Here is a 20,621-nt window from a genome sequence, read left to right as displayed (position 1 = left end):
TGAGGAGCTGGGATTATAGGTACCCACCACCATGCCCAGCTAATTTTTTGTATTTTTAGTAGAGACAGGGTTTCACTATGTTGCCCAGGCTGGTCTCAAACTCCTGACATCGTGATCCATCTGCCTCATTCTCCCAAAGTACTGGGATTACAGGCATGAGCCACTGCACCCAACCCCATTATTTAGTAGTCTCTGTAGTTTTTCTAATTCCCTTGAGGTCACTTTGAAACATTAGGACACAGTTTTCATCTGCCTGGAGGGATGCTTTTCTGATGTGCTTTCGTTATCTGTGGAAGGTTATCTGGTTATTTTCTCCCCTGCAATATCTTTGTACAGGGTGTGAAGAGCATCTTTTACTGTTCTTTCATCAGGATGTTCTGTGTCTGGGAAGTTGTGGGTCAGGGTAGCTTTCTTAACTCCACAGCTTGAGTGTCCCTTCCCCCACTGTGGTCTGTCTGTGTAGCCCTCTCTCCTGTACTTTCTGGGATCGACTACCTCTTGTAGCTGAAGCTTCTTTCTCCATTACCCCAAATTTTTCTGCTCTGTTCAGTCCCAGTCCTTTTTTTCTTGGGGTGGGCTTTTTTCTTTTGGAAGAGAAGTTTTTGACAAGGGCATGGGCTTACCTAACATTCTTGATCTTTCCTCAGCCATACAATATGTCAGGCAGTAATAAGACTGTGGGTAGAGATAAAGCAGGATTTTGTGTTTCCAATAATAAAAAAACCTCTTGTATAAAATGGAGCCTGAGAAATATGCTTCCAGTTTCACTGGCTGTCTCTCAGATTCACTTGCTGAGGTTTCCATTTGCTGAGTAGTCTCCTGTGAGAGGCATTTTGGTTACTTTTGGATTCCCTGGCTCTTACGACTATCAGAGCCCTTTTTCCTTTCTGCCACTGACTCAGCATGGCTACTGGCTCTGTGTCTGCATGGAGTCATGCCACAGTTGGTGGTCTGACCCCCAACTGGGGTGCATAGTTGGTGCACAGAGCACAGCATGGAGGTTCCTCAACATATTAAAAATAGAATTGCTATACAATCCAGCAATTCCACTCCAGGGTATGTCCCCAACAAAACTGAAAGCAAAGATTCAAACAGGCATCTGTGAACCCATGTTCACAGCAGTGTTACTTGTAACAGCCATGAGGTGGAAGCAGTTCAAGCTTCAATGAACAAAATGTGGCTTATCTATATAGTGGAATATGATTCAGCCTTAAAAAAGAAATCCTGAGCATGCTACGACAGGGATGAACCTGGAGGACACCATGTGAAATAAGCCAGGCACAAAAGGGAAAAGACTATCTGATTCCACTTATGTGCATTACTTAGAATAGTTAAATTCAAAGAGTCAAAAGATAGAATGGTGGTTGCCAGGGGCTGAGGGAGTGGGGACTGGGGAGTTACTGTTTAACAGGTTCACAGTTTCAGTTTTGTAAAATTGAAAAAGTTCTGTGGCTGGATGGTGGTGATGGCATAACCATGTGAAATGTATAATGGTAAATTTTGTTATGTGTATTTTACCACAATAGTATATATTGAATCTGACTACTTCTTGCCACCTGCACTGCTCCCACCCTTGATGCTGGACTCTGTCATCTTGTGTCCCTGCTACTGCAATGGCCTTCTGCCAGGCTCCTTGCTTCTATTCTCGCTACTCGCTAGTCCAGCACTGCCCAAGAGAGATGATATCCACAAATGTAATTATAAATTTTCTAGTAGCCACATTAAAAAGTCCTAAAATAAATTACTGTGATTAATTTTAATAATATATTTGACTTAATCCAATATATCCAAAATATTAGCATTTCAACAGGAATTAATTAAAAAATGATGGAGTGGCTGGGCATGGTGGCTCGCGCCTGTAATCCCAGCAATTTTGGAGGCTGAGGCAGGCAGATCACCTGAGGTAAGGAGTTTGAGACCAGCCTGGCCAACATGGCAAAACCCCATCTCTACTAAAAATACAAAATCAGCTGGTATGATGGCAGACACCTATAATCCCAGTTACTTGGGAGCTGAGGCAGGAGAGTCACTTGAACTCGGGAGGCAGAGTTTGCAGTGAGCCGAAACTGCACCATTGCACTCCAGCCTCGGCAATAGAGCAAGACACTGTCTCAAAAAAAATATAAAAGGCTGGGCACCGTGGCTCACACCTGTAATCCCAGCACTTTGGGAGGCTGAGGCAGGCCGATCGCCTGAGGTTGAGAGTTCGATACCAGCCTGACCAACATTGAGAAACCCTGTCTCTACTAAAAACACAAAATTAGCTCAGCCTGGGGGCACATGCCTGTAATCCCAGCTACTCAGGCACAATCTTGGCTCACTGCAACCTCTGCCTTCTGGGTTCAAGCAATCCTCCTGCCCCAACCCCTTGAGTAGCTAATTTTTATATTTTTAGCAGAAACAGGTTTTCACCATATTGGTCAGGCTGATCTCAAACTCCTGACCTCAGGTGATCCACCCACCTCGGCCTCCCAAAGAGCTGGAATTACAGACATGAACCACCATATCCGACCTTCAGTCCCCTTTATGCTGACTGAGGGGGCAAGTCACCTCTGTGATAGGGGGAAGTTGGACCAGGACTCTCTAAGGCCTCTCTCAGCTCTGAGAAGCTCTGATTCCTGGAAAAGCAAGCCAGCTGCCCAGAAACAGTGAGGGCCCAGGCTCTGCTCTGAAAGGCCTGTGCTTCACCTCTGGGCTCTCAGGCAGTAGCTGTGTTAGTCTGTTTTGTGTTGCTGTAAAGGAATACCTAAGGCTGAGTAATTTATAATGGAAAGAAGTTTATTTGGTTCACGGGTTTGCAGGCTGTACAAGCATGGCACCAGCATTTGCTCAGCTTCTGGTGAGGCCTCAGGAAGCTTCCAGTCATGGCAAAAGGTGAAGTAGGTGTGGGTGTGTCATGTAGCAAGAGATGGAGCAAGAGAGAGGGAGGAGGCACCAGGCTCTTTTTACAGATCTCTAGTGAATGAATAGAAAAAGAACTCACCCATTATTGTGAGGACAACACCAAGCCATTCACGAGGGATCTACCCCGTGATTCAAACACTCCCACTAGGCCCACCTCCAACACAGAGGTCACATTTCCACATGAGATTTGGAGGGGACAGAACATCGAAGCATCTCAGTGATGGACATACGAACATGGCACCTTGGAAGGTGGAGGAGAATAAAATAAGCAGCCTTCACCCATTGCCAACTGGACAGATGTGACTAAAACCATGTGACAAACAGCCCTGCCTCCTTTCAGCACTGTGCCCAGAGCCGGGGTGCAGAGCTGGGACAGGATCATGTACGATGAAACCTGGGAAATCAGAACTCAGAACGCAGACCACAAGAAATAATCGTGTTCCTACCGTGTGGAGGGACAGAATAGTGGGTTTGCACCAGTGGGGACATAGACAATGAAAGACACAGCTTAAGCTCCTGTCTCTCCAAACCAGAACTGTTCACTCTGTCACTTCCTCCTGGTTCTTGGTGACTGCTGATGAGGGGAGCGCTTGAGCTGGCATTATTTGGAATGGTGCAATCAAAGGAAGTCCTTCCCAGATTCTTATCTCTATCTTTCTTGTCTTAAACCTTGTGATTCACTTGTTCTTCATTTTGTTCCAACGCACTGGAAATTTCTGGCTACTTTAACACCTCATTCCCTTTCTAGTGCTTAGAGATCTACCTGCACCACGAGTTGTGGTCTCCAGCCCCAGAGCCCTGACACCCAGTGGACTCTGCTTCGACTGCCTTTTCCCCACCTTGTCTACCTGCCAAGTCCCTCAACTCAACTCTAGGCACCTTTCCCCAAAGCCCTAGTTCTCTTCTCCTTGTCTCCACAACACCCTCATCATGGTTCATCCTGATTTGCTCTGATGTTATCCCTCCAGCCAGACAGTGAGTTTCTGGAAGGCTGGGAGTGGGCCCGATAGGGCAGAGGGGAGGGTTCCACTGCAGATCTGGGGCTGGGCCTGCCAGTTGGATGAGTTTGAGCCTCTTAGAACCTCAGTGTTCCCATCTGCAAAGTGGGAACCATCACTTCTACCCAGTGGAATGTATATCAGCCTGGGAAATGGACAGTAGCTTCTGCAACCAACAAACCCTGAAATCTCAATGGCTTAACCCAATACCAGTTTATTGTCATAACTGCTTGTGAACCAGGTGGCCCTGGTCCATCTGGGACATGTGGCCTCCAAGGTCATGATGGCAGGGAAAGAAAGGAGGAGGCAACACATTGGTTCTTTACTTTCCGGACTCAGAAGCCGCTGGTCACTTGTGCTTGCCGTTCCTAGGCCATAATTTAAGCAAAGGCCACCCCTGCAACCACAGGGGAGACTGGGAAATATAGTCTTACTGGGCGCTCAGAAAAAGGAAACTGAATCAGGGCATAGTAAACACATAGCCTGTCCCCACCACAGATGTGTTCTAAAGATGAAATGACAAAGAATGTGGAGTTCCTAGCTGACTGCCTCTAACATAGTAAATGCTTGACAACCTGCTAATTCTCCATTTCTTTCTTCATCCCCAGGCCCAGGCTCTAAGGAATCTGATCTCTAACAGAGTCCATGTGAATGCCAGGTGCTGCCCTCCTTCTGGGCCCAGGCTTACCTGTCTGTCTCCACCTGCAGCCACCCCTCCCTCCTCCAGCTCTCTCCAACCCCCCCCCCCCCCCACCCCCCCCCCCCCCCCTCCCTCCTCCAGCTCTCTCCAGCCCCCCTCCCTCCTCCAGCTCTCTCCAGCCCTGGCCTGGGCAGCTTTCACTACCTTCTGCACCTGGGCGGCTGTCTCTTTTCAGAGCATTGATTTGCGATTGGCCCGCACAGCTCTAATGGGCCCGCAAGGCCCTTGGCTGCGCTGTGGTAGCTATATTTAGAAGCTCAGGGCTGTAGAACAGGAACCCGCCCTGCCTCTCTGGAGCCAGCACTTGCTCTGGAGTCTCTGGAAAAGGCAAGAGTCCATCGGTTCTGAGGGCTGCTGAGGCTCCTTACTCCTTACCCAGCAATGCCCACCCTCACTCCCTCTCACCGCCTCTCCCTGCTGGCTCAGGCAGGGAGTTGGGAGCTGCAGCCACACTCAGCCAGGCTCTCAGCCCATCTGGGGCGCCCCTCCTCATTGAGGGTAGACAGTAGAGGGTCTCTGCTTGTCTCCATGTCGGAGGTCTCTTCAAAAGAGCACAGGACACAGGGGCCTACAGGACAGTGTGCTCCTCAACGCACCTTAAGTCATTCCATCGTCACTATAGCTTATATCAAAGTAGATCTTATTGGCCCCATTTTACAGATGAAGAAATTGAGGCTTGCAGATTGCAAAGCAATGTTTTCTAAATATGTGTGGTCAGACAACCCAACCTCCCTTTATTTTGCACAGAGTAAACCCAAATCACCTACTTCAAAGCGTGACAAGCATGATGACCTATTTCTCATCCCCAACTGATCCAACACATGTTTCCCAGGAGTTCAGTGTCTGCCCTCCTTTAGCTCAGGGGTTCTGAACCAACACTCCAAGGGCCTGGGGCCTTCCAGCATTTGCATGTGAAACATTACCTGAATATGTATCTTTTCAGCAAGGGTCTATAACTAACTTCCAGTAGATTCTCAGAGGGATCTGGGACCTGGGACCTGACATAAGCAAAGAGCCCCTGCGCCGGCTTGAGTCCCTGTAGTCAAGGCCCAGTTTTGATCTGGGGTTTTGCAAAAGCGACCTGAATGGCAAAGCTTCAAGGAAGAGCTCCATGAGAGTAGGAGAAATGGCCCGTGTTACAGCAGGGACGAGGGGACAGTAAACAGATGAGCTTGGCTGGAGCAGAACAGGTGTTTGGGAACAGTGACAAATGAGGCTGGGGCTTCTAGGGAACCTCGGAAAATGGGCTGAGGCATTTAGATTTGATTGGAGAGACCTTGGGGAGCCACAGGACATCCTGGAGTCAGCAAGTGGCAGCTTGGGAATCAGGTTTGTGGAAAAGGCAGGCAAGAGTGTAGAAGAGAAACGCATTGTGAGGATGGGGCTACATGGGCAACTGAATCCAGGAAGATTCCTGCTGCTTTAGGAGCACACGCAGGGCTGGTGATGGTCAGGAGAATTGCAGTGTTGGAAAGAGCAGCGATGCCCTGGGGAGACAGTTGGCTGGGAGCAAGGACCTTGAATCTGAAGGCTCCCGATGGTTTGAATCCCATGTCAGCTGTGTCTTACCTGTGCAACTTTGGGCAAGCAACTTATCCTGTCCTCTGTGCCTGGGTTTCTTCCTTATGAAACAGAGATAATTGTGCCTGCTTGGTGGTTGTGAACATTCACTTAAATGAGAGAAAATGCACCTGAAATGCTTACCTATCAGCAAGGCACACTCCTCGGCACTCGACAATGGTGAGGTCTGTTATGACCCCTCAGTCCGTCCTGTAAACATTTACTAAATCCCTGCTATGCACCAGGGGCCTTCCTGGACATCCTAGGATGTTTGCTGACAATAACCCCATGAGATGATGGCATCACACCCATTTGACAGATAAGAAAACTGAGGCACAGATAAGAAAACTGAGGTTTTTGATAATCAGTAGTGACATCTGTTAGGATTGATGCAGAAGTTCAAATGTTAAGGGGTCAGTGACAAAGGTGTGACCTCTCCCTGACCCACGGTGAGAAAAAACATGTGCTCCTGATAGTGTTTAAGGTCATACAATTGATTGATTCTTGGGATTGTGGCTGAAAGGGGTGCTGATCCAGGCACTGACAGCATCTCACAAACTGTAACATGCCTAACAGTCACTGGGGATCAGATGCACGTGAAGATTCTGACCTTTTGAAGCGGGGTCGGGGTGTAAGACCCTGCATGCTAACCTGCTCCTGGGTGATGCTCTTTTTTTTTTTTTTTGAGACAGTCTCACTGTGTCACCCAGGCTGGAATGCAATGGCATGATCTCAGCTCACTGCAACCTCTGTCTCCCAGGTTCAAGCAATTCTCCTGCCTCAGCCTCCTGAGTAGCTGGGATTACAGGCGTAGGCCACTGTGTCTGGCTAATTTTTGTATTATTAGTAGAGATGGGGTTTCAGCATGTTAACCAAGCTGTTCTCAAACTCCTGACCTCAAGTGATCCGCCCACCTCGGCCTCCCAAAGTGCTGGGATTACAGGGGTGAGCCTCCATGCCTGGCTGGTGATGCTTTTTTGAGTAATAAGGATTTCCAAAAAAACGGCTTTGGGGTACAACGGACTTGACCTTGGACGAGAGACTGAGCCTCAATTTCCTCATGTGTAGAATGGATAAATCTTATCAATCTTGCAGGGCTGCTGTGAAGATTCAAGGAGTTGGTGTCTTATTAGTAAATATTGGCTAAGCTCTTATTAGTAAATATTGGCCAGCATTTACTATTAGTACATATCGGTAAATAGTAATTAGTAAATACTAACTAGTAAATAGTAATTAGCAAACAGTATTAGTAATTAGTAAATACTGGCCGGTATTTGCAAACAGTAAATTACTATTTTACTAATTACTAGTATTACTAATTAGTAAAAAAATAGTATTTACTAATTTACTAAATATTATTTATTGATATTTACTAATAGTAATTATCAATTAGTATTATTACTATTACTAATTACTAGTACTAATTTACTAATTATTAGTATTACTAGTTAGCATTTACTAATTTACTAATTACTATTTATTGATATTTACTAACAGTAATTATCAATTAGTATTGTTAGTATTACTATTAGTACTAATTTACTATTACTAATTACTAAATAACTAGTTTATTACTAGTAAATGCTGGCCAGTATTTATTAATTACTAATTCTATTAGTATTAGTGAATCCTAATATGGGGGACTGCAAAGGAGGAGAGAAGAGTAATGCTGAAACAATTTAGTGATACTAATTTACTATTAGTAACCACTGGCCTGTATTTACTAGTACTAATACTTAGTAATAGTATTATTATTCATAGTTACAGTTGCTATTACTATTGGCTCTGAGCCCTCTCTGAAAGTCTGTCTCAGTGTGCAGCCAGGCACGGTGTCATTTCCACATATTCAAAAGTCAGGATGCTTCCCTTGCTCTGCAACTCATTCCACCCCAGGAGAAAAAAAAATCAGGTGCATTCTATCATCTCAAACAGCACCCACGAATCATTTCATATTCAATTTCCCCATCAAATTCACAGACACAAAGCACATGCCATTATTCCATTTCCTAGTGATCTGTGTGGTGGTAATCGTAAGTAGGACACTTCTTTATGCCCTTGGCACTCCCAAATCTGTGAAACTCCCTTTCTAGGCCAGACTCCCTTTCTGGCAGCTGCAGTAGGCTTCTCACCCTCCAAAATCCTGACACCCCCAGCCCCTGATTTCTGTTTATCTGGGACATGAAGGAGCAACAGTAACGTGTCTCTCTGGAGAACAGCACTGGTTCTCCCTTGGGTTCCGTGGAGGTGAACTTTGGCAGCAGGCAGCAGGGCAAGCTGGATGGAAATAGGTTCCAAGGTCAAAGACAAAACTGTGTGGTCACCTCCTGCATGCCATTCACAAGCTAAGAGACCTTGGGCATGGTCACCTTGCCTCTAGGAAGCCTCAGTGTCCTCCTCCACAAAATGGGGATGACAGCCACACAGGGTGGCAAAATCAAAGTGGCTGGTCAAATGCTATGCCCTTCATAACTGTGACAGCTGTTTGTTGAGGTTGTGTCAATGGATGGCATGATGAGATGCCCTGGAACGAGCTGCTCTCCAGTCTCAGCAGGCGGCATTACTCACGGATGGTCCACGCGGCGCTACTTTGGCCCCATCTTTGCAGCCTCAGAACCCTGACTGAGTTTACATCATCAGAGTAGCCACTCCTGCCCTAGCATCTCCCTAGACAGAGCAAAAAGGGTCCTGGGGGAGGCGGAGGTGGAGAGCTATTAAATACATTTACCACCATGTAAAGCATGGCACTGACTTCACTGAATAAGGTGGGGTTTGGAGGACCCCCACAATGCCAAGCCCTGGCTTCTAGTTCATAAGCAGTGGGGAGGTCTGAAGGGGTCCTGGGGGTGTGGCAGTCAGGCTGCTGGGGTTGGGGCAGTGCCTGTTTACCAACCAGAATGGAAACTTTTCAGCATCTTAACAACCAGCGTGGATGGCGTAGCACACACCAGCTGGGCTGCAGCACTGGGGTGTGAAGTGAAAGGAGCCTAACAAACCCCAAGACCTGCCCAGGAGAGTTTAGCACGAAAGGGCCCCTGTATGTGTGCAAAAGACTACACCTAATCCAGCACTTTGGGAGGCCGAGACAGATGGATTGCCTGAGGTCTGGAGTTCAAGACCAGCCTGGCCAACATGATGTAACCCCGTCTCTACTAAAAATACAAAAGTTAGCCAGGTGTGGTGGTGCCTGCCTGTAATCCCAGCTACTTGGGAGGCTGAGGCAGGAGAATTGCCTGAACCCAGGAGGCGAGGGTTGCAGTAAGCCAAGATCACACGACTGCACTTCAGCCTGGGCGACAGAGTGAGACTACACCACATACTGAGCACCATTTCTCTGTCTCTCTCTATCTCTCTTTGCCTCTCTGTCTCTCTCAGCCTCAGTCTCCCCATTGTTCAAACCAGAATCCATTTATCTCTGACCCTCCTGGACTCAAAAGGCGAGGTGAGACTGTGTTTGTGGATGTGAACTTGTGCATGTGTGCATGTGTACATGTGCACATGGGCGCATGTGTGTATATGTATGTAAAAGGCCACACGCCTCCCTCTCTGATGTCTCCACCACGCTGGACCCACCTTTCCCCTCCCCAGGTGCTCACACCCATCTCCTCCCAGCCTCTTGCCCTCCACTCCAGGCCTTACCTGTCACACCCAGCTGGTGTCTGCCCTCACCTTGGAAAACACAACCTCTTAAAACAAGCTGACTGGCGAGGGAACTGGCATGACGGAATGCAAAGCTAATCACACAGAGATGGGCCTGTTTACTTGCATGGAATGCATTTTTCTCAGACTGTTTTATCCACCCCCGAGCCAACTGAAGCGTTCTCAATTTATCCTGCCCACACAGAGAGACCAGATTGGCGGCAGGCATGCACATTCACAGAAGCCCAATATAGACTTCCAATTATCTTTTAATTTCACTCCTGTCTTTATTTTTTCATTTCACTTTTTCCAAAAGGGGATTTTTTTTAAAAAAAGCTGTAATTTATAGAGTTTGAAGTCAACTAGCAGGAGTGTCGTGTTCACCTGCCGGATGAAATGAGACCTCAGGGTAGAGACGAAAATTCACTTCCAGCTGCCCTGCAAGGAAGACGTCTGCCTGTCACAGGTCCCAAAATCCCTATTCTTGTCTGTTCTTCTATCTGTCTGTATTAACTATAGTTTCATCTCTCTTTTTGAGACAAGGTCTTGCTCTGTTGCCCAGGCTGAAGTGCGATGATGCAATCATGGTTCACTGCAGTCTTGACCTCCTGGGCTCAAGGGATCCTCCTGAGTAAGCCTCCTGAGTAGCTGGAACTACAGGCATAAGCCACCATTCTCTGCTAAGTTTTAAATTGTTTTATAGAGAAGGGGGCTCACTCTGTTGCCCAGGCTGGTCTTGAACTCCTGGGCTTAAGCAATCCTCCCACCTCAGCCTCCCAAAGTACTTGGATTACAAGAATGAGGCACCACATCCAGTCTATTTTCCTATTTTCTGTATCCTTGATGTTTCACCACTGGGACCTCTCTGACCAGGAGAGACTGCCCCTCCCAGGGTTAGCTAGTTCCTAGAAATAGCAAGTGGCTTATCCAAGAGTGTATCTCTCATATGTAAACCAGCCAATCAGAACCCATATCCCCCAACCATCACCTTCATCAGATTCTCAAGGCCTCTCACACCCTGGGACAGTATTCCCCTCCTCCAATCACCCCAGGCCCAGGTACCAGACAAGTAAAGACAGCCCTGAACCTGCTGAAAGTATTCCAACTAGCCAATCTGAATCCTGCTAACCCTGCCTCTCACTCCTTCCTGCAAAATCATCAGAAAGTCTCTCTCACCCATGCTTCTTTCTGCCTCACTCCCTCTGCCTCCTGACTGACCCAGTGCTTCACCACATGACCCTGCCTGGTGCAGTGTGCCCCCTTCTCTTGGGACCTGTGAATAAAACACCACCTTTCAATGGCAGGCGTATCCTGATCTGTTGGCCTTGCCAGACCTGAATAATAATGAAACCTACATTTTCACACACTGTAAGGTGGCTGTGTTGACCGAGAATTGGAATGCAGGGCAGAAAGCAGAAAGCCTAATTAATGAAGGCATCTTCTAGGCTCAGCTGTTTCACAGGTATTACTTCTGCCCTCAAACAATGGAAAGTCACAGGAAGCGCCAAGCCAGCACTCAAATTAGTGGCATCTGGCCCTGCCCCTCACCCTGCACCCAGCCCCAAGCTCTAATCTGGGGGTCTCCAGTCTTTGTTGTTTTCACCTTCCCCTGGGGTTCCTGTTCTTTGCTATCTCCCCCATTCCCAACACATCAAATGCCATTGCCACACCCTCTCATCCTAGGCCGGTGCAGGGACTCCTGTTCCAAACTCCCATGGAAGCCCTCTGGAACCAGCATTTGCACCCCCACCATCTCCCTGCCCGGCATCTCCTAGACCACAGCCTCCATGGGTAGAGGTGCCATGGTGGTCTCCCTAACCTATGTCATGACATGGACATCCTAACACAAGGCCTGGTACATGGTAAGTATCTTGTAAATGTTTGCTGAATCAATCAATCAATCAATCAATCATCAATCAGTCTATGCCCTTTCCTTTATCAATACCCAATTCTAAACACTTCTTTCTGGAATCCTTTCCCTTTTTTTTTTTTTAAAGAAAGAAAGAGAGAAAGAAAGAAAGAAAAATAATAATAATAATAATAATAATAAATGAAGGAGAGGAAGAAAGAGGAAGAGGAAGAGGGAGAGAGAACAGAAGTGTTGCTTTATTGCCCAGGGTAGAATGCAGTCTAAAAATGAGTATTGAAAACCTCGTTTATGCTTAATAATGGAAACAGGAAAAAAATTAAAAATAAAGAAAAAAATGAGGGAAGAAAATAACAAACAAGCAGCTAACCAATATTTCATTTAAATCTGCGAGTAGGTGTGATGTGGTACTGATAAGAGTGTGTATTTTGTGTATTTAAAGTGGAGAGTTCTATACATGTTTATTAAGTTTACTTGTTCCAGATCTGAGTTCAAGTCCTGGATATCCTTGTTAATTTTCTGTCTCGTTGATCTGTCTAATATTGATGTTGAAGTCTCCCACTACTATTGTGTGGGAGTCTAAGTCTCTTTCTAAGTCATTAAGAGCTTGTCTTATGTATCTGGGTACTCCTCTATTAGGTGCATATATATTTATGATCACCGAGTCCTGTTGTTACTTTGATCCTTTTACCATTATGTAATGTCCTTTGTTTCTTTTAGTTTTTGTTACTATTAAAGTCTATTTTGTCAGAGACAAAAGTTACAACTCCTGGTTTTTTTTTTTTTTTTTCTCTCCATTTGATTGGTGAGTCTTCCTCCAAACTTTTGTTTAGAATCTTTGTGTGTCCTTGCTTATGAGATGGATCTGGACACAGCATGCTGATGGATTTTGGCTTTTTATTCAACATGTGTGTCTGTGTCTTTGATTGGGGCATTTAATCCATTTAAATTTAGGATTAATATTGACATTTGTGAGTTTAATATTGTCATTTAATGCTAGCTGGCTATTTTGCCCATCAATTGATATAGATTCTTCATTATAAAGATACTCTATCTTTTGGTAAATTTTTTGGATGACTGATACTGGTTGTTCCTTTCTGTGTGCAGTGCTTCTTTCAGAAGCTCTTGTAAAGCAGGCTTCGTGGTGATGAATTCTCTCAGTGCTTGCTTGTTCGTGAAAAATTTTATTTTTCCTTCATTTATGAAACTTAGTTTGGCTGGATATGAGATTCTGGGTTGAAAATTCTTTTCTTTGAGGATACTGAATATTAACCCCCACTCTCTTCTAGCTTGTAGGGTCTTTGCTGAGAGATCTGCTGTGAGTCTGATAGGCTTCCCTTTATGGGTAACCTGACCATTCTCTCTAGCTGCCCTTAGAATTTTCTCCTTTATTTCAACCCTGGTGAATCTAACGATTATGTGCCTTGGGGTTGCTCTTCTTGAGGAATATCTTTGTGGTGTTCTCTGTATTGCCTGGAGTTGAGTATTGTCCTGCCTTACTAGATTAGGAAAGTTTTCTTGAATAATATCTTGAAAAATATTTTCCAGCTTGGATTCATTCTCTTCATGACATTCAGGTACACCTATCAAACGTAAATTAGGTCTTTTCACATAGTCCCATATTTCTTGTATACTTGCTCATTCCTTTTTACTTTTTCTTCTCTAATCTTGTCTTCTCGTTTCATTTCATTAAGTTGGTCTTCGACCTCTGATATCCTTTCTTCTGCTTGATCAATTCGAGTGTTAAAACCTGTGCATACTTCACGAAGTTCTCTTATTGTATTCTTCTGTTCCATTAATTCACTTATATTCCTCTCTAAATTGTCCATTCTCGTTAGGATTTCATCAAACCTTTTTTCAAGGTTCTTAGTTTCCTTATATTCGGCTAGAACATGTTCCTTTAATTCACAGAAATTTCTTATTATTCAATTTCTGAAGCCTAATTCTGTTATCGGGGCGCACTCATTCTCCATCAAGCCTTGTTCCCTTTTTGATGAGAAGCTGTGATCCCCTGTGGAGGCAGAGGCATTCTGATTTTGAGTATTCTCAGCCTTTTTATGCTGTTTTCTTCCCATCATTGTAAATTTATCCACCTGTGGTCTTTGTAATTACCGACTTTCAAATTAGGTTTCTGAGTGGACGTCCAACTTATTGATTCCCAGCGACGAAACCTGAGCAACCCACTGCGCTGGCCAAAACAGCAGTGCCAAGACTCCTGGTGCTTTTCTGCCTGGGAATCTCCGGTCTGGGTTCCCTCCTGGGTCCCCCTTTCAGTCAACTGAATGGGCGATTCTGTCTTCCCGGAGCTCCAAACATCAACCAAAAGGGGAACCAGTCCCGTTTACTCCGCACCAGGAACCACTGCGCCTTCCACAAGAGTCGTACTGGCGACCTGTGGGGCTCCTCCGCTGGGAATCTCCTGGTCCATGAGCAAAAAAAATTCGTCTGAAAGTGTGGCATCCTCTCGTTCTCTGCGCTTTCACTGGGAGCTAAAATCCTGAGCTGCTAGTAATTGGCCATCTTGGATCTCTCTCTCTGGAATCCTTTTCCTGACCTCTGTTCTGATAAACCACCTCATTCATCTCTCCTTTGTGATGCATGGCGGCCTGATCATGTCTCAGGCTTATGCCCGGTCTTCTGGACCAGGAACATAAGTTTCCCTGCGGCTGGGACTGTCTTCTGCTCCCAGTGATCCTCCCACCTCCCCACATCACAAGGCTGGTTCTGGCACATCCAGTACCCTGGAGCTTTTCGAATGGAAATGCTGATTGTTTGACTTGAAGGGTTTAAGCTGGAGCCACAGAGAGAGGGCTCTGGGATACGATGGAGACTTTATCAGGTGGGAAGCAGCAGTCAGAGGGGCTGAGAACCTTCTAACTTGGTAGCATCTGAGAGGACAATGAGAGGTCCCATCTCACCAAGGAAGCTTTTCATACATCTTCCCTTCTCCAAGATACAGCTACCTCTACCAATGGAATGGTAGCCTGGCAACTGGAGGACCACCTCTTCAACCTCAACAAAGCATTTTTCACTCCTGGAAAACATTTTGATTACCCTGAATACCTCATTCTCTAGTTTCTAGATGAAGACAATGGTCTATGCAGCCAGAAATGCTATAAATCAGGACTTGTCACTCTCAACCCATTGACACTATCTGTCTTAGCGTCAGTTCCCTCACCTGTAAAATGGGGGCAATGATAATAGCCACCTATCCAGATTACTGGGAAAATTAAATGACTTTACTTATACAAAGCACCCAAGACTTCATTTCCATTCTGTTACTCACCTTGATTATGTAGAGAGAAACTGCTCACCCACTACCCAAGGATGAACAGGAATTTTCAGCAAACAAGTAGAAAAGCTAACTTATTTTTTATTCCTAGACCCACTTCAAACTCCTGAGATGACTGTTTAAAATGAGGGTTTCCCGGGACCCACCCCAACCTACTGAATCAGGACATCTAGGAGGCAGAGCTTAGAAATATGCATCTCTGGCTTGGCAGAGTGGCTTATGGTAATCCCAGCGCTTTGGGAGACCAAGGCAGGTGGATCACCTGAGGTCAGGAGTTCAAAACCAGCCTGACCAATATGGTGAAACCCCATTGGTACTAAAAATACAAAAATTGGCCAGGCGTGGTGGCATGCACCTGTAGTCACAGCTACTCAGGAGTCCGAGACAAGAGAATTGCTTGAACCCGGGAGATGGAGGTTACAGTGAGTCAAGATCATGCCACTGTACTCCAGCCTGTACAACAGAGTGAGACTCCATTAACAAAAATGAAAGCAAGAAAGAAAGCAAGAAAGCAAGAGAAAGGAAGGAAGGAAGGAAGGAAGGGAGGAAGGAAGGACAGAAAGAAGGAAAGAAAAAGAAAGAAAGAAAAAGAAGAAAGAAAGAAAGAAAAGAAAGAAAGAAAGAAAGAGAGAAAGAAAGAAAGGTAGGACAGGCTGAGGACACCTGACTTCCTAAGAGGTCACACCTGTTGGATGAAGTCAAGCCTGTAAAACTCTGGACTCTGCAAACAAGGATTTGCATCCCCATTTACAAGCCACTTGACGTAATCTTGAGGTCCAGTTACTCCTCCGTCAAATGAGGATAACAATCGTGTCTCTCCCCAAAGGGGCTGTGAGCACAACATGAGATGAGATGAGCTTCATCTCGAGTGTCCAGCCCAATCCACTCCGTGTAGACAGTCCCTGCTGGCTACTGTCCCAAGTGTCCAGCCCAATCCACTCCGTGTAAAGACGGTCCTTGCTGGCTATTGTCCCAAACCATGCAGCACCTCACATAGACTTAGGGTCCTCAGCTAAGCCAGCTACAGACTCTGTCCCCAAGGACTTGGAATCCAGCAGGAGACCAGATCTTGCACACACGCACTTCATGATACAGCACCTCTGGTCAAGGTTGAAAGAGGAACCTCTGAGAACAAGAGACCCAAAGGGTGAAACAAGGATCTTGGATGGATGAAGGAACTAGGGAGGAAGGCTTTCACACAGTCTTTCACCTAACTCCAATAGGCTGGAGGGATGTCTACCAGCCTTGCCAGCCAAGAAGTCACCCTGAGCCCGAGGTTTCTAGGCAGTGATCAGGAGATGAATTTGGAAGGAGGCTGGCACATAGAGGGCTGTGAACACAGGCATAGGGAGTCAGGATTGTCTCCTAGAGTCAAAGCCTTCAGAGCCAAAGTCCTCCCATGCATGCATTTCCTGTGACCCACAGAGTGTTTTTCATTTTCATTTTCCAATCAGATGTCAACATTTACAAATTGAGAGTGATGACGTTACTACTGGGATTCTAAGTTTCTCTGCAACAGTGGGAGGGTGAGGCAGTGCTGAGCCACCTGGCCTGATACCATCAGCTGGGGTGGAGTGGGCAAGGGTCCTCACTTGTTCACTTTACCTGACCAGCCCCCATAGACAGCGAGAGTTTGGGACCCCTGAAAATGACTTTGGGGACCCTTTGAGGACCTTGGACAGTGGAGGGTTAGAATTAGGTTTGTACTTTGGAAGGTCCTACTGATGGCAATTGATACTAGCGATGATGGTGCTGATGATGAGGAAGAAGAGGAGGGAGAAGGAGAGAATAGTTTATATTGACTAAGCTTTCACAATGGGGGGCTCTGCCCCAGTGTTTATTTCTGTAGCCCATTTAGTTCTTAACACAGGCAGATGAGGTGCATATGCTGTCATCCCCCTTTTTCAGATGAAGCAGAGCAGTGGGGCCGCTTTCCTGAAGTCATACAGTTGGTAAGCAGCAGAGCTAGGTAATCTGGGTCCAGGACTCACAGCACTGGTGATGGGGGAGGGGAGACAGTGGTGGGGTTTAAGATAAGTGAGTCTTCCCTTCATCTTTCACCATAGGAGACTGTCTGGTTTTAAAAGAGAAGATGTGCCCACATCTAACCCCAATCTGAGGACTAATGCCATGTCTTTCCCCGCTGTTCTCAGAAAGGCTGGTTTCTCTTAATAAACTTGTCAGGCAGGGAAGGAGGGCAGAGGCCCTCACGGTGGAGTCGGGTGGCTTGGTTGCAGGCCCTGGCTCCAGCCTCTGCCGCTGAGTTCCCCGCTTGGCCAGCAAAAAGCTGACCCCACTGCAAGGACCAGCAGACCCCACAAGAGTGACCCCATCCACGCCTACCGGAGCTCCATCTGCCCATGATTCACCACACCCAAGCTTCCAAGCCCAATAGATTTGCAAAAGAGAAAATAAAGTACATACATAAAGAATAAACAGCCCTGTGCATTTCCTGGCATCAGGTGACTGGTTAAGAGCTTCCTCCTTCTTTGTGTGTCTACTGGCTACTCCTAACATCCCCTAGCTGCTGACACAGTGCTGGCTCAGGTCACAAGTTCAGCCCCTGGGAGGACCCCCAGACCCCTGTCACCAGGGAAGGATTGAAGAAGGAGGCCAGCCGGGGATCTACCAGCTCTGGGCCCCAGCGGCCACCCTCTGCAGCTCAAAGCCACCTTTGCTCTGACTCCTCTCCTTGGCTGGCCAGCCAGAGCCAGCCCAGAACTCCCTCCCCACTGCTTGGCAGGACCAAGGAATCAGTCCCTACTGGACAATTATTAATCAGATTCTTGACATTCCTCAGCCTCAGGTTGGCTGGAGAAGCATGTTCCCCAGAGGAGCAGAGGTCCAGGACTGGCATTTAGATATGCAGCTAATGAGCAAGATGGCGCTATCAGCTGCTGCCCTGCTCCTGGTGACTGGACTACAGGCTGTACAAGCCCAGTGGTGGGGTGGGAATGCCCAGGCAGAAGCCAAGGAGGAAGCAGAGGGCTCAGAGCAGCCTGCTGTCCAAGGGGCTTCTCCTGGGGCAATGCAGAGGGGGCCAAGATGCCCCAAGAAGCAGCAAAGGGGCCGAAGCACCACAGGGTTACAGCTGGGAGAATCCAAGAGGCTCCTGCATCCTGGTCATGGGGGCCACATCCACAGACAGGAAGCTCCAGAGAAAAGGCTCAGGCGAAGAGCAGGGAGGGCAGGGCTCTGACTCTGAGCAGATGCCTTCTTGCTGCTGCGGCCAGGAAGCCAGAACAGATGTTGGTGGTAATCCTGACCCTCCCCATTGCCCCCACTTGGGCAGTGAACCGAACAGCTTCCCAGCTGAACTCACTGCAGCAGCCCATGGCAGCTGTGTGTGTGGTGAGCCTGCTCCACGGCAGGACAGCAAACCCCCTGAGCAGCCAGGGCCAGGGCAACTGGAACCTCCCCACTGTCACCACGCGGCTCCTTTGCAAGGCAGCCGTGAAATGAACCAGAGCTGGGTCTTCACTTGTGTGATGGAGGTCAACAGAGTAGAGGCTGGGGCTCTCCAGGTTGTGTCCGATGTTGGCCTGACCTGCATCAGCTGGAGGGAGCCCCCAGTGCCTCCTATACCTTCTCGTCCATAGCCCATCTCCGAATGGAGAATTTCATACAGAGGGTAGAGGGGGTTGGGCCCAGGCTCAAAGGCAAGGTGTATGACTACTATGTGGAATCGACCTCTCAGGCCATCCTCCAGGGCAGCTTGGCTCCCAGGACAGCAGTCCTGACTGAGGTTCCATCCCTCATGCCACCGCCAGGGTCCCAGGGAACAGGGGCAGCCTCGGGATGCCAAGCCGGTGACACAAAGGGTGCCGCTGAAAGAGCCGCCTCCCCGCAGCCAGGGCCGTCATCCTCCACCGGAGGCTTCAGCGGGAAAGAGAGTCTCCTGCACATAGCAGAGAACCCAGAGCTGCAGCTGCCGCCGGACGGTTCCCAGCTCCCTGTTCCCCACTGCCCAGACCTGGGCGCCCTGCCTGCCTCAGGCAGAAGCAACTGGGAGCCCCATGTGCAGCTGGTGGCCGGGACCAGTTTCTTCCATGTCCCACTCACCCCTGCTCCGATCCCACAGGTCCACCTGGATCTGGGCAATTGCTGTGAGGTGCTGACCTTGGCCAAGAGGCAGAGCCTGGAGGCCCTGAAGGAGGCGGCCTACAAGGTGATGAGTGACAACTACCTCCAGGCTCTGCGCAGCCGGTACATCCACGGGGGCCTGAGCGGGACAGAGCAGGAGCTGATTATGTAGCGCCGGCTCCGGGCCGCCAGTACCTAGTTGTGGCTGATGTGTGCCCCAAGGAAGATTCCGGCGGCCTCTGTTGCTATGTCGACGAGCGGGACGCCTGGCACCCGCTGGTTCACCTGCCCGCCGGAGGCCGTGTTCCGGGGCTGTGCCATCTGCAGCCTCTTCAATTATCTCTTCGTGGTGTCCGGCTGTCAGGGGCCCGGGCACCAGCTCTCCAGGCCCGTCTTCTGCTACAACCCACTCACGGGGATCTGGAGTGAGGTGCCCTCTGAACCAGGCCCGGCTGCACTGCTGGCTGGTGGCCCTGCACGGGCACCTGTACGCCATCGGCGGGGAGTGTCTGAACACGGTGGAGCGTTACGACCCCCGCCTGGACAGCGGGGACTTTGCCGCGCCGCTCCCCAGCGACACGTTCGCCCTGGCGCACACGGCCACGGCGTGCGCCTGGGAGATCTTGGTGACGGGCGGCTCGCTGCGCTTCCTGCTGTTCCGGAGCAGCGCCGGCGGGCCGGCCCCACGGGGGGTAGCAAGGAGCGCACGGCCGAGACGGTGGCGGTCGACGGCTTCCTCTACCGCTTCGACCTCAACTGCAGCCTGGTTATCGGCGTGTACCGCTGCAGCGTCAGCACCCGGCTCTGGTGCGAGTGTGCCACGTACCGCGCGCCTTCCCCGGACGCCTTCCAGTGCGCAGTGGTGGACAACCTCATCTACTGCGTGGGGCGCCGGCTCACCCTCTGCTTCCTAGCAGACTCTGTCCCACCCAGGTTTGTGCCCAAGCAGCTGCAGAGCTTCCCGACCCCGCAGGGCACCCTCCTGCCCACCGTCCTGACCTTGCCCACCCCCGATTTGCCTCAGACCAGAGTCTAGTAGTCCCTCAACTGGGCTCCTCATGCAAAGCTGGGGGCCACAGGGCTCCACCGCCAGCCATCCCTCTGGGGGCCATTTCCAGACAATCAGGCAGCCCCGGAATGTAGCATGAAGAGGTGAATTCCAGTCCTTTCTCCTTCCATGGCTGGGGGGAGAGGGGTCTTAGATGAGTCTTACCCTTCCTGGGCTGCGGAGGCCCCACGGCAGACAAGATGACCAGGAGCTGGTGTTCCAAGGCAGAAGGCATTCATGTTTTCAGAGATGACCACCCTTGCTTCAACTCTGAATTCTTGTGGGGATACACCAGGACCCCACCAAAGTTTAGGGGGCATAGCCTTATTGTATCACAATTCGAGGAGCCAGTGGACCCCAGCAGCCCCTGAAGCTGGTTGCTCTGGAGAGGGATTGGCTCTTTCAGCCACCAGTGCCCTTTCCTAAAATTCAGCAACCAGGCCCCACCTTCAGGGTTTCCAGAAGCTCTGGGACACACAGGTGGGAAAGATGGAGGCAGGTGACTTGAGCAGGACCAGGAACGAGCCTGGGGA

General features: G+C 48.6%; 1 pseudogene; it reads left to right on the top strand.

Moving 5' to 3' along the window:
- The first annotated feature begins 17,726 nt into the window (after positions 1-17,726).
- On the top strand, positions 17,727-20,343 carry LOC116544927 (annotated as a pseudogene).
- Positions 20,344-20,621: the final 278 nt, after the last annotated feature.

The sequence above is a fragment of the Sapajus apella genome, unplaced genomic scaffold (assembly GCF_009761245.1).
Source record: "Sapajus apella isolate SASKATOON/1434 unplaced genomic scaffold, GSC_monkey_1.0 scaffold236, whole genome shotgun sequence".
Classification (NCBI taxonomy): Eukaryota; Metazoa; Chordata; class Mammalia; order Primates; family Cebidae; genus Sapajus; species Sapajus apella.
The sequence above is the reverse complement of the archived record's forward strand: the minus strand, read 5'-3'. Positions and strand labels throughout refer to the sequence as shown.